The 12,756-nt window shown below is 39.5% G+C and overlaps 1 pseudogene; it reads left to right on the top strand.

Moving 5' to 3' along the window:
- Positions 1-11,394: 11,394 nt before the first annotated feature.
- LOC100455771 (translationally-controlled tumor protein-like) lies at positions 11,395-11,871 on the top strand (annotated as a pseudogene).
- Positions 11,872-12,756: the final 885 nt, after the last annotated feature.

Raw genomic sequence — 12,756 nt, 5'->3', positions numbered from 1 at the left:
GTCAAATCCCTGTAACAAATACGTCCTTGTAGTTCTGCTTCTGTGATTTAACCCTACCTGATATATAATTTTTCACCAAGAGAGTTTCTAGATAAATAATATCTTAAGGATGGGGTTTCTGGACTGGTTTGGGGTTATCTGGCTTGTTCTGATCTGATTAGGTTGAAAGGTTCTAATCACTGCCCTTTCCAGTGGTTAAAGAGACACTAGTAATTCATGTCATTCAGTTGTGAAAGTGTTATGCAAATTATCATCTGCAGATATGTGTAATCAAATGCCTATAGAAAACAAGGCTCTGAGTGACTAAGTATGTGATGCCAGAGAATATTTTAGTCAAATTAGGCATATGATGGGGTTGATTGGTTTCTTCTAACTATACAGGAAATGTGTGTGTCGCGGGGAGGATAAACACAAAATAATATCCCAGCTAAGGTCCACATAACAGACCGGAAGTTGTCTATGTCTACCTTAAAAAAACAATATAAAAATCTTTATCTTCTGTGACCATGAGGTTGGGACTTCCGAAAGCTAAGCCCAAGGTCTAATCTTGCAGGGGACTGAATTACAACGTAAACTGAATCCCCAACTCCCAGGAGGTCTCTATTATTAAAATTTGGGCATTAACTGGGAAAGAATAAGACTTTGAAATTTGCAGTGGGGCATATGGCATATTTCAATAAAGCTGGGGATTTTGAATCCCTAAATTATGTGGAGGCTTCTTTACAGTAGAAGCAACTCCCTTTCTGGAGAAATTGTAATGCTCTGCAAAAGACTGCTGATTCTACCCAGGAACTACCCTCACCACCTCTCCTTGTTTCTAAATGTATAAATATACAAGTCCCAGGAGCCTCAAAGAATGAGAAACAAAGTATGACACATGAGCAGGTAAAATGCACAAAAAATGCTTGATTTTGCCAACGATGATGTCATTTACCTGGAAGTTAAAAATGTCACCTGGCTGCTCTGGGTTTATTGTGCCAGTTAATCAACAAGCAAAGAATAGAGTAACTGTATTGGCTGGAGTGATTGATTCTGACTATCTAGGAGAAATTGAGTTGTTATACAATAAGCGTAAGAAGGAATATGCCTGGAATGCAGGAGAACCCCTCAGCAATTCTTAGTATTCCCATGTCTGTGACTAAAGTCAAAAAAAGTTGCAAGAACCCAGTTCAGGTACAACTGCTAGTGGTCCAGATCTTTCAGGAATCAAGGTTTGGATCACCCAACTACCCAGGAAATCACGAGGTGATTTCTCCATTTGGAATTTGGAATGGGTAGTGAAAGATGGTAGTTATAAATACCAGATCTGACCACATAAACAGTCACAAAGATGAGGACTATAATAGTTATAAATATTCTTTATTTTGATATGAATATGTATGTGTATGTGTGTATGCACAATATTTTTGTTTTCTTTCCTTTTTTCCATTACCCTTCCATGAAACAGAAGATCGAGCTCATTGTTTAAGTTATAGGATACCAAAGGGAGAATGAAAATCAGCTATAAGAAATGAACATCACCCCCAAACTACACGAGAGATGTTATATCCTCTTTGGGGGAAATTTACTAAGTATTAATTAGTATTCAAATTTACTAACATTAAAATATTAATTAATATTAATACCATAATTATTTTGACTCTTAGTACCTAATTCTGTAGCATAGAGATAATTTTAGCTATTGAAGAACTCAATGTGAAAAAGTAAATCATAAACATAAAATTTACTGCACATAGTAAGTGCTCAATAGTGGTAGCTATCATTAATACAAATATGGCCAGGCACAGTGGCTCATGACTGTAATTCCAGCACTTTGGAAGGCCAAGGCAGAAAGATCACCTGAGGTCAGGAGTTTGAGACCAGCCTGGCCAACATGGTGAAACTCTGTCTTTACTAAAAATACAAAAATTAGCCGGGCGTGGTGGCGTGTGTCTGTAGTCCCAGCTACTCAGGAGGCTGAGCCAGGAGAATCACTTGAACCCAGGAGGCGGAGGTTGCAGTGAGCCGAGATTGTGCCACTGCAGTCCAGCCTGGGTGACAAGAGTGAAACTATGTCTCAAAAAAACAAAAACAAAAACAAATAATAAACGTTAGCATTTGTTTAATAATTAATATTAATGAAAGGTTTTTAAACATGCATTTACTTTTTAACATCCATGAAAACTGTATGGCATAGGTAAGCATTGTTATTAACATTATTATTGCTGTTGTTATTGCTTCCATTTTACAGTCACATAAAAATATATTCAAGTGCTTACATGATATGTGGCCAAGGGTAGTTTGATTTTCAAAGGAGGCAGAAATTTTTAATTCAAACTCGTGTGGAATATTCTGCCTACATTAAATGCAAATTCCTTGTTTATTCTGATGCCAGAAAATGTTGAAAGCAGAAACAAATGTGTTGATTCTCTCTCCTCCAACTGCCTTGCATTCTAACGCTTTCTGCTTTGATGGGTTGTTCCCGATCATATTTGATATAGCTGCGCAACATCTTTTTTATGTCAAGGCTTTGCTTCAAACACTCCATTGCCAGTTTGACTTGTCAAAAGTTGGAGGGAACACGTTTTAAGCATTCAGCAAGCATTCTTCTGAAAAGAAAACCACTATTTCTAACGAGCATTTGAGAGTGCAGTGGATTGCAGAAACTGTTTTCTAAGATCTGTCACAAATGATTTAGTTTTATTAGTTTTAATGGCCCTCAGCTATAGGCATGGAATATAAGTGAAAATTAAGATATTTTTTATGAGATGAAAATAGATTTCAATCAGAGAGTGTTTTCCTCCCCATCTCTTCCTATTTATTTATTTATTTAATTACATTAATTAATTAATTTTTTGGCAGTTGATTCTGGTTAAAAGAAAACCACTGTGAGAGATGAGAACACAGGGGTTTTCTTTCACAAGAACAAAGGTTTCCTTGTGTTGGGAGCCTTTCTGTTAATTGTATATAAACTGGTTGATTTGCCAAGCTCACAGGCAGGATGGCAGAGAAAGGGGCTAATGTGTTAAACTGGAATTTTTTCCTGGGTAGGGAATGAATATTTTTGTTCATAACTAAAGGTCTGTCTTCCGTGCTAGTAAACACAGAAATGACCATGAAACCCCTATATTTAATGCCGCTGCTTGTTGCTTCTGTTTTTCTACACTGTAGCTTTTCTTGGATAATTTTATTTCTTCCTTTCTTTTCTATCACTCATCAGTCGCTGAAAAGTATGGTAATCTAAACAGGTGTATATATTTTATTTTTCATAAGCAAAATGAGTGTATTTCTTAAAAGTGGAGTGGTTTTGGCTGCTCATTCTCATTGCTCGTGTGTGTATGCCTGGTGGTGTATGGCAGTGGATGATGAATGTGAGATTTTCTGTTGTAATAGCTCTACTCTAGCATTTCTCCATCCTCTAGGCCAAGGCAACTATGTGGTTTGAAAGAGAGCCAACAAAAGTCTGCATCAGGAATCCTGGAGTTTGTGCTGTCTCTGCCATTCATTCACTGCCTTTACAACCTTGGGTAAGCCATACACATTTCTCCTGTCAAACTTTCCTCATTTGCAAAGTATAGGTTGCGGGAAAGAGCAAGTTTACACATCTGAGATAAACAAAATGGACAAAATCCTTGTCTTCATGGAGATTATAATCAAGGTGGAAGAATAACAATAAGCCAGAAAGTAACTGAAAATTAATTTGTATTGTATGCTAGTAGGTAATAGTTATTATATTATTAGGCTGGCGCAAAAATATTTGCTATTAAAAGTACTGGCAAAAACTGCAATTACTTTTGTACCAACCTAATAGTTTCCCAGGGCTGCTGCTACAAAGTACCACAGAGTGAGCGGTTTGAACAACAGAAATTTATGTTCTTACAATGTTAAAAGCTAGTAAAAGTCTGAAATCAAAGTGTCAGCAGGGTTCTCGAGTTTCTCCTGAGGCCTCTCTCCTTGGCTTGTACACCATTCACCTTCCCCTGGTGTCCTCTAGCATCTTCCCTCTGCACCTCACTGGGCCCTAATCTCTTCTTCACATGAGGACACTGGTCATATTGGATTAAGGCCTACTCTAATGACCTAATTTTAACCTAATTACTTCTTTAAAGACTCTATCTCCAAATACAATCACATTCTGAGGTACTATGGATTAGGACTTTAACATATGAATTTTGGGGAGCACAATTCACTCTATAATAATAATTATTCAAAAGTCTATAATTAGATTTGGGAGTACAGGGGCATGATTCAGTATTAATGGGATATTGAGGATAGGCTTGACTGAGATGGTGACATCTGCACAAGTAGTGAAGGAGCACCGGGAGTGGACATTGCAGATATCCTGGAAGAGTGTGATTCACTAGAAGGAATAGTCAATCCAAAGGCCCTGAAGTTGGAATGACCAGAGATGCCCAAGAGTCAGTGTCTGTAAGACAGAATGGTGATATGGCCGGGGTCATAACAGGGGCATTGCATTTTTGAGGGCCTGATGGGTGATGAAAAAGATTGGGCTTTTACCCTGAGAGAATTGGAGAGCCACTACAAGAACTGAGCAGACATAAGATCTGATCAGAACCACCCTCTCACATGCTCACTCAGCCCTGCTGCATTAGGAATAGATGGTAGGCCAGTGTTTCTCAACCTGGATGACATTGACATCTGGGGCCAGAAAATTATTTGTTGAAGGAGCCTGTCTTGTGCATTGCAGGCTGTTTAACAACGTCCCTGCTGTCTACCCCCTAGATGCCTACAGCCTCTTGCCTGCCAGTTGTAACAACCAAAAGTGTCTCAAAACATTGCCAAGTGTCCCCTGAGGAAGGATAAATGACCCCAAGTTGAGAACCACTGTTGTAGGTAGAGTAGGAGAAAAGCTAAAAGACCATCGTGGAAGTCCTTGTAATAATCTTGGCTAGAAATAGTAGCTTGAATCATCATGGCAGCATTCTAGATATTTTAAGGTAGAGTCAACCAATTTTAGAGGTCGCCAATGAACTGGATGAGTGGTATGAAAAAAGATTCAAAATGACCTGTGTTTTATGTTCTGTGCAACAAGAAGAATGTTATTTACCTCTTACTCAAACAGGGAAGACTTTGAGTGGAGCAGGCTTAGAATAAACACAGACTCCTCATACAAGGTAACAGGAGGTAAAGTTAAACACATCTATACATAGATTAATGTGTATAAAAGTGTGTGAGTTTGTGAAAATGTCTTCTAATTTCTATTTTTTCCTGATAATTAGTGAGCAGAATCATTGTCATCTGAGAGTAAGTATAGAACTGAATGTGTTAGATAATAAAAGCAAAGGTACAGAATAGAATTATAGAGGAGTGTAAGTTCTTATATGATGTATTATCAATGTAACTCTGAAGACATTGATTGCAACACCTCCCTAATTAGTATTGTTACTTTTAATGATGTCTCTTTACGAATTCCAATGAATATTTTTCCAACAAAGTCAGAGTCAGTATGCTTTTGGATCTATTTTCTATTGTTCTGAGCCAAACAGACAATTTTTGCAATGGCCAAAACAATCTCCGTTCCTCCGGAAATACATTATTTACTTTCTTATGAGGAACTGATAGTAAAATTAAGGCAAAAAGCAGTGCTTTAAGCTATTGTCTTAATTTCATGCATGCTCATAATTAGGAACCATCTCTAAAAAATAAGTTATCGACTTTGAAGAATTATGTTGGTTTCCAAAGATCTATCTTGCATTAGAGACAGGACTAACTGCACTTGAGACCAACTTCTGTCAGTGCTCACTTCAACCCCTCATGGAAATCCCATTACTGTTGATCAGAAAATATTATTTACTCCATACGATGATTCTGAAAATGCTCCCTGATTCTAATGTGCCCCTACCATTGGAATATGATCCCTTAAGCACAGAAAATCACAAAGTTTACTGAAGCTTGGGTTGAAGTCAGTCTTCCAGTCTGAGAGATCTCACCTGATGACCATGCTCTTTTTTGTTAGCAATTCCACCCCATACTAGTTGTTTCCTGCTCTTCAGGTACACCAAGCTTTTTCCCACCTTAGTGCTTCTGAACAGTATGATGATTTTAAACATTCACTTTTTCAAAAACTCTTATACAGCCATTTATTTGACAATGCCAGAAACTGTCAAATGTGCATTACAAATATTAAATTAATTAATCTTCATAACAAAGTTATATGGTAGGTATTTTTATTATCCCCATTGTATAGATGAGGAAACTGGGACATCTCAAAATTAAGTAACTTGCCCCATGTGACACAGTATAGCAAACATTATTGATATACACCGATATTCCCTCTGGTGTCCCAAATTCCAGCTATCAGCACTGGAATCTCTTTTTCTTAGAGTTTTCCCTGGTTATAGGAGCTTCACCCAAGCTCACAGCAGATCATAATGTCTAAGAATAAAGCTTTCTACTATCTAACCATACTCAACAATGTTGCATTGGGTCATTGCCCAGATTCCTTGCTCTTTAGGTGGCGTAACTTTGAGGTGGGCATTCTACACTTGTTGCTAGAGTTTCCCAGTAGGATCAAGCCTTTGCTTCCTCACATTGGTAACTCATTTAAGAACCTAGCAATTATTGACTGTCTTCACTTCATTGTCTCACTTCCCTATTTCTTTACTTGTCTTTCTGGTGATACTTTCCAAATAAATTACTTACACTAAGGTCCTTATTTCAGTGTCTACTTAACTGGGAACTCAAACTAAGACACAGCCATGAAGCTGCAGAGTCAGGATTTTATTAAGTGGATATAGCTAAAGGGCCTGTATTTGTCTGTTCTCACACTGCTAATTAAGACATACCCAAGACTGGGTAATTTTTAAAGGAAAGAGGTTTCATTGACTCACAGTTCCACATGGCTGGGGAGGCTTCACAATCATGGCAGAAGGTGAATGAGGAGAAAAGTCACGCCTTACATGGCACAGGCAAGAGAACTTGTGCAAGAGAACTCCCATTTATAAAACCATCAGATCTCCCGAGACTTATTCACTACCACGAGAACAGTATGGGAGAAACTGCCCCCATGATTCAATTATCTCCACCTGGCCCTTCCCTTAACAGGTGGGGATTATTACAATTCAAGGTGCGTTTTGAGTGGAGACACAGGCAAACCATATCAGGGTTTATGCTCTTAACCAATACACCTGGCTGCCTCTTCTCTAGAAGCAAATGAATGAGTACCCTACTCTGTTTTTCAGGAAATTATATCTTTGTAAAAACTGCAATCCTGGCTTTGAAAGGCTACAACTTTAATCTTTTGAGTCCCCAACATTTTATGAACAATATCTGGCTATGAAATGAACAGACACTTCCCAAAAGAAGATGTACATGAAGTCAAGAAACATACAAAAAAAAGCTCAATGTCATTGGTCATCACAGAAATGCAAATCAAAACTACAATGAGATATCATCTCACACCGATCAGAATGGCTATTATTAAAAAGTCAAAAAATAACATGCTGACAATATTGTGGAGAAAAAAAAAAGGAATGCCTTTACACTGTTGGTGAGAGTGTAAATTAATTCAATCATTATGGAATACAGTGTGTCAATTCCTCAAAGACCTAAAGACAGAAATACCATTCGACCCAGCAATCTCATTACTGGGGATATACCCAAAGGAATATAAATCAATCTATTTTAAGGACACCTGCACAGATATGTTCATTGCTGCACTATTCACAACAGTAAAGACATGGAATCAACCTAAATGCCCATCAATGATAGACTGGATAAAGAAAATGTGGGACACATACATACCATGGAATATCATGTCGTTTGCAGGAACATGGATGGAGCTGGAGGCCATTATCCTTAGCAAACTAACCCCAGAGAAGAAAAGAAAATATTGGGTGTTCTCACTTATAAGAAGGAGCTAAGTGATGAGAATGCACGGACACATGGTGGGGAAGCAACACACACTGGGACCTCTCAGAGGGCAGGGGTTGGGAGGTGGAAGAGGATTAGGAAGAATGGCTACTGGATGCTATGCTTAATACCTCGGTGATAAAATGATTCGTGCAGCAAACCACCATGGCACAGGTTTATCTATGTAAAAAACCTGCACATCCTGCACATGTACCTTGAAATTAAAATAAAAATAGAAATAAAATAAATTAAAAAAGGAAAGCTGCACACCCTCCTAGGAAAATACACCTTTCCAAATATTCACTCAGTTATGGACATGGAGCGCAACATGCGAAAGACTCACCCCCACACCCCTTGGTGGAGCTGGAGCAATAGGAACAACAGACAAAAATAGATACTCCCAAGATAACAGAACCAGAATCCAGTGAGGTAATTCCACCCTTTGACTGATCAGAATCTCTTCAGAATATCTGACCGGCAGGATTTTATTATTGCTATGGCTGACTACTGTGTGTTTTCTATTCCTCTTTCTTGAAAGGTGATTTTTATCATGGCCTTTCTGTCCTTGTTTCACAATTATATGTCCATTTTATATGTGTGTGTGTGGCGGTGGTGAGGAGGGACAGATTACCCGCCATTTACTTCATGGGTTCCTAGTCATTGAGAGTCGTATATATATATATATATATTTTCTTCTTTTTTGAGATGGAGTCTTGCTCTGTCACCCAGGCTGGAGTGCAGTGGCACGATCTCAGCTCACTGTAACCTCCACCTCCCAGGTTCAAGCGATTCTCGTGCCTCAGCTTCTCAAGTAGCTGGGGCTACAGGCATGCACCACCATGCCTAGCTAATTTTTGTATTTTTGCTAGAGACGGGGTTTTGTCATGTTGGTCAGGCTGGTCTCAAACTCCTGACCTCAGGTAATCTGCCTGCCTCAGCTTCCCAAAGTGCTAGGATTATAGGCATGAGCCACTGTGCCCAGCTTCAAGAGTCATATCTTGATCAGACAGTAAGGAATGCATGTAATCAGGGTACCTTTGCTTGTTTTGAGACAGAGTGTTGCTCAGGCTGGAGTGCAGTGGCACAATCATGGCTCACTGCAGCCTCAAACTCCTGGGCCCAAGAGGTTCTCCCACCTCAGCCTCCTGAGTAGCTGGGACTACAGGTGGGTTCTACTACAAATAAGTAGTTTTCTTTTTTCTCTTTTTTTGTAGAGACAGAGTCCAGGCTGATCTCAAACTCCTGGTCTCCAGTGATCCTCCTGTGTCAGCCTCCCAAAGCTCTGGGATTACAGGTGTGAACGATTACACCCGGCCACATCAGAATATCTTTGAGTTTAGCATGAATGTAACAAGGGAGAGCCATGCAGGTATTTGTTGGCTAAAAGAGTAGACTCTCAGAAGACAGCTTGCTGTCTATCAAAATTCCATGCTTTCTTTTCATTGTATGGAATTCCAATAAGATGTGGCTATCTAATTAGAGACCATGTTATCCAGTTCCCTATGCACCCAGGTTAGCCAAATGACAAGTTATTGCCAATAAAATGTGAACAGAAGTGATATGTGAACAGAAGTGATATGTGAACCAGTGAATTTAAGAAGCAAATGTGCCTTTCGATTGCTTCAATTTTTTGGCATTAGAAAATTCTGAGGCCTGAAGGGCTGGTTTAGCCAAAAAATAGAAGAAGCCTGGATTCCTTAATCAACATATGGAAGAAAGGTAAGCAAGAAAAATGATTGAACGTGAGACAGAAATGCATTTCTGGCTGGGCGTGGTGGCTCATGCCTGTAATCCCAGCCCTTTGGGAGGCCAAGGTAGGCAGATCATGAAGTCAAGAGATCGAGACCATCTGGCCAACATAGTGAAACCCCTTCTACTAAAAATACAAAAATTAGCTGGGCATGGTGGCACATGCCTGTAGTCCCAGCTACTTAGGAGGCTGAGGCAGGAGAATCGCTTGAACCCAGGAGGTGAAGGCTGCAGTGAGCTAAGATCGCGCCACTGCACCCCAGCCTGGCAATAGAGAGAGACTCCACCTAAAAAAAAAAAAAAAAAAGGAAAAGAAAGAAAAAAGAAATGCGTTTCTATTTTACTAAGTGTGATGATCAATACTGAGTGTCAATTTGATTGGATTGAAGGATGCAAAGTGTTGATCCTGGGTGTGTCTGTGAAGGTGGTGGCAAAGGAGATTAATCTTTGAGTCAGTGGGCTGGGAAAGGCAGAACCACCCTTAATCTGGCTGGGTACCATCTAAATCAGCTGCCAGAGAATATAAAGCAGGCAGAAAAACGTGAAAAGGTAGACTGGCTAGACCTCCCAGCCTACATCTTTCTCCCGTGCTGGATGCTTCCTGCCCTCGAACATCAGAGTTCAAGTTTTTCAGCTTTGAGACTCGGACTGGCTTCCTTGCTCCCCAGCTTGCAGACGGCCTATTGTGGAACCTTGTGATCATGTGAGTTTAATACTCCTTAATAAACTATGCTCTTTCTTTCTCTCTCTCTCTCTCTCTCTCTATATATATATATATCCTATTAGTTCTGTCCCTCTAGAGAGCCCTAATACACTAAGCCACCAATATTTTAGCATTTGTTCATTACAGCACCTAGGATTACTGTAATACAAAAATTATCACATAGTTGACTATTTTGTAAGGGTCTGTGCCTAAATGTCACCTCCTTATAGATGCCTTCTCCAAAAACTCAACTTATTTTACATCTTCTGTCTCACTCTAACTCAGTACCTCTTTTATTAGTAACTCAGAACTTTCTATTACCTGCTTTTTAAATTAGTTTTTATGTATATCTATATATAGCCTCTCTCTACCATCACTAGCATATAAGCTCTACATTGGTTGGAACTTTTTCCAATGGACTTACTGTTGTAGTCCCCAGTACCTAGAATAGTTTATGAAACATAGGATGTGTTCAATAAATATTGCTTGAGAGAAGAATTACTTATAATCCTTTGTCTCTATATTCCAGATACAGTCCCAAAGAAAATTGAGTTGGGTACTATTTGTGTTAGAAAATATTATTTCTGCTTTCCTCTCCATGCCTGCATTGTCCATTTGCTTTCTTATTTTCTATCCAAGCCCTATTCACTCAACATCTTCATTATACAGGTATGGGTGAAAATTAACTTTGATATTCACTAGCAGTACTCCATTACTCATGGGAAATCTGAGAATCATTGAAGTGAAGATTTACTGTATCATGTCTACAAATCACTGAGCACTTTACATGCACTATTTTATTTCATTATGTCCTACTATATATGTGGAATGTAGGTATAAATATCACCATTTACAAATAAGAAAAAATGAGGTTCAGAGTTTATGTACCATGCATAAGTTCACACAGATATGAAACATTAGAGTGGGGTTCAAACCAAATTCTGGATGCAAACCGGCTGCTCTAAAAGCGCATCATGCTTTTCCGCCTGCTCCGCCAACCTCCTGAGTGCCGCTCTGGCTGCACCGCACTCGCTTGGAGCTTCTGACTCCTGCTAAGCTAATACCGCCGTAGTCTCCCTTCAGCCGCCATCATGATTATCTACTAGGACCTCATCAGCCACGATGAGATGTTCCCCGACATCTACAAGATCCGGGGGATTGCAAATGGGCTGTGCCAGGAGATGGTGGGGAAAATGGTCAGTAGGACAGAAGGTAACATTGATGACTCGTTCATTAGTGGAAATGCCTCCGCTGAAGGCCCCGAGGGCGAAGGTACCGAAAGCACAGTAATCACTGCTGTCGATATTGTCATGAACCATCACCTGCAGGAAACAAGTTTCACAAAAGAAGCCTACAAGAAGTACATCAAAGACTACATGAAATCAATCAAAGGCAAACTTGAAGAACAGAGACCAGAAAGAGTAAAACCTTTTATGACAGGGGCTGCAGAACAAATCAAGCACATCCTTGCTAATTTCAAAAACTACCAGTTCTTTATTGGTGAAAACATGAATCCAGATGGCATCTACTGGACTACTGTGAGGATGGTGTGACCCCATATATGATTTTCTTTAGGGATGGTTTAGAAACAGAAAAATGTTAACAAATTTGGCAATTAGTTGGGATCTATCACCTGTTATCATAACTCGCTTCTAATTGTCATCCACACAACACCAGGACCTAAGACAAATGGGACTAATGTCATCTTGAGCTCTTCATTTGTTTTGACCATAATTTATTCGGAGTGGAGGCATTGGTTTTAATAAAAACATATTGGCTGGGGGGCAGTGGCTCACACCTGTAATCCCAGCACTTTGGGAGGCCGAGGCGGGTGGATCACAAGCTCAAGAGTTGGAGACCATGCTGGCCAACATCGTGAAACCCCGTCTCTACTAAAAATACGAAAATTAGCTGGGCATGGTGGCACATGCCTATAGTCCCAGCTGCTCAGGAGGCTGAGGCAGGAGAATCACTTGAACCCAGGAGGTGGAGGTTGCAGTGAGCCAAGATTGCACTCCAGACTGCCGACAGAGTGACACTCCGTCTTAAAAAAAAAGAAAAAGAAAGAAAAGCATGTCATGTAGGTTGTCTAAAAATAAAATGCATTTTAACTCATTTGAGAGAATACCTTTTAGTTTAATGCATATTTAAACTAAATTCATCCTGTTGTGTTCCTGGAGAAGCTACAGCCTGGTCATAAGCTACTACTAGAAAGAGTAAGACTCATCAATTAACTTCTACAGTGGAAACTACTTCTGGGACTGGAATATACAAAAAGAATCAAAGGTTTTGATTGTGTGTTGCAATAAAGGGAAAGACAATGTTCATAGCATTGCCAGCATCTGAAGTGGAGCTTTACGCATTTCATCACCTAAAATGGAATTAGTTAACTGGAAGAGATTACCAAGAGAATAAAAAGAGAGGAATTCAGTTGGAAAAAAAAAGCACATCAT

The sequence above is a fragment of the Pongo abelii genome, chromosome 13 (genome assembly GCF_028885655.2).
Source record: "Pongo abelii isolate AG06213 chromosome 13, NHGRI_mPonAbe1-v2.0_pri, whole genome shotgun sequence".
Taxonomy (NCBI): domain Eukaryota; kingdom Metazoa; phylum Chordata; class Mammalia; order Primates; family Hominidae; genus Pongo; species Pongo abelii.
The sequence above is the reverse complement of the archived record's forward strand: the minus strand, read 5'-3'. Positions and strand labels throughout refer to the sequence as shown.